Source organism: Cetorhinus maximus, chromosome 19, assembly GCF_964194155.1.
Source record: "Cetorhinus maximus chromosome 19, sCetMax3.hap1.1, whole genome shotgun sequence".
Lineage (NCBI taxonomy): Eukaryota > Metazoa > Chordata > Chondrichthyes > Lamniformes > Cetorhinidae > Cetorhinus > Cetorhinus maximus.
In genome coordinates, this window is record NC_135897.1 from 10,614,822 (window position 1) to 10,616,776 (window position 1,955).

Here is a 1,955-nt window from a genome sequence, read left to right on the forward strand (position 1 = left end):
CTGCAGTATTTTGCTTTTGTTGGTTTACAAGTTGTCTCATTTCACTAGTGCTCATCAGCCTGCCTTCTGGAAGATTAGAGAAACCCATGCGGGTTAGAGTGGGAGATTCGGGATGACAGAAGAACATAAGAAATTGGAACTGGAGTTAGTCATTTGGCCCTTTGAGCTCACTCCACCATTCAATAAGATCATGGCTGATATTCTACCTCAGTTACACCTCCCGTATTATCCCCATATTCATAAACTTCCTTTGTATCCAAAAAGCTATCAATCTCTGACGTGAATAAACTCAACAACTGAGCATGGACAACTCTATGCAGTGGAGAATTCCAAAGGTTCACTACCCTTTGAGTGAAGAAATTCCTGTCATCTCAATCCTAAATGGCTGCCCCAAGGTCCACCTGAGAAGGCAGATGGGGTTTAACATCTCATCTGAAAGGCAGCATCTCCAACAGTGCAGCTATTCCTCAATATTAACACTGGAGTGCCAGTCTTGGTTTTTTTGCTCAAGTCCCTGGACCCGGGTCCTGAACCCACAATTATCTGACTCGTGGGCAAGATTACTGCTTACTGAGCCACAGCTGTCATACTACATCCCAGTCTCTTCTCCTTTCTCTCAGGTACTCTGTCTATCCATTCCTGTCCTCCCTCTCTCTGCATTATTCCCTCTCTCTCTCTGATATTCCCTCTCCATTGCTATCCCTCCCTCTTTCTCTGTTATTCCCTCTCCATTTCTATCCCTTCCCCTCTCCCTCGCCCTGCTATTCCCAAGAATACTTGAAAATCAAGAGGTAAAGGGGAGGGAGGAGGTAAAAATAATCACACTCACTAGGGATAAGGTACTGGGGAAAACCATTAGAAGTAAAAGCTGACAAATCCTCTGGACCTAATGGTCTGCATCCCAGGGTCTTAAAAGAAGTGGCTGCAGAGATAGTAGAAGCATTGGTTGCGATCTTCCAAAATTCCCTAGATTCGGAAAGGTCCCAGCAGATTGGAAAATCTCAAATGTAACACCTCTATTCAAGAAAGGAGGGAGATAGAAAGCAGGAAACTATAGACCAATTAGCCTAACATCTGTCATAGGGAAAATGCTAGAACCTATTATTACGAAGTTAGTAGCAGGACATTAGGAAAATCATAATATGGTTTTGTGAAAGGGTCATTAGTTTGTGCAATTCTCTTCCCCAGAGAGCAGCAGAGGCTGGGTCATTGAATATATTCAAGGCTGAGTTTGACAAAATTTAATAGACATGTGAATTAAGGGTTATTGGGGAAGCAGACAGGAAAGTGGAGTTGAGGTGACAGTCAGATTAGCCATGATCTTATAAACTGGAGTCTCAAGGAGCCGAATGGCCTACTCCAGCTCCTAATTCTTGCGTTCTTGTGATCTCTGTTATTCCCTCTCTACTTCTATCCCTCCCTCTCCCTTGAGAAACTGTTCCCATTGTTGGAAGGATGGAGAACCAATGGAGGCCAATTTAAGGTGATTGGCAAAAGAAACAACGTCGACATGAGGAAAAACATTTTTTACACAGCAAGAGGTTTGGATCTGGAGCGGACTGCCTAAAAATGTGGCAGAGGCAGATTCAATCGTGATTTTCAAAACAGACTTAGATAATTTCTCGAAGATATCTACAGGGCTACAGGGAAAAGTGGGGGCATGAGCCTAGTGAGTTGGTCTTGCAGAGAGCTGGCATAGGCATGACAAGCCGAATGGTCTCCTGTGCTGTAGCTATTTTATGATTCTAAGTGCAAGTTCTTTCCTGTATGGCTCTCCGATGGATGGCTGCCTCCCTCTACTAATAGCAATCACTAGAATTGGTTGGCACACCGTTTGTTGAGCTTGGAGTCCACAGAATCATAGAATGTTTACAGCATAGACCATTCGGTCTGTCAAGTCTGTGTCAGCTCACTGTAAGAGCAATTTAGCTAATCCCACTCACCTGCCCTCTCCC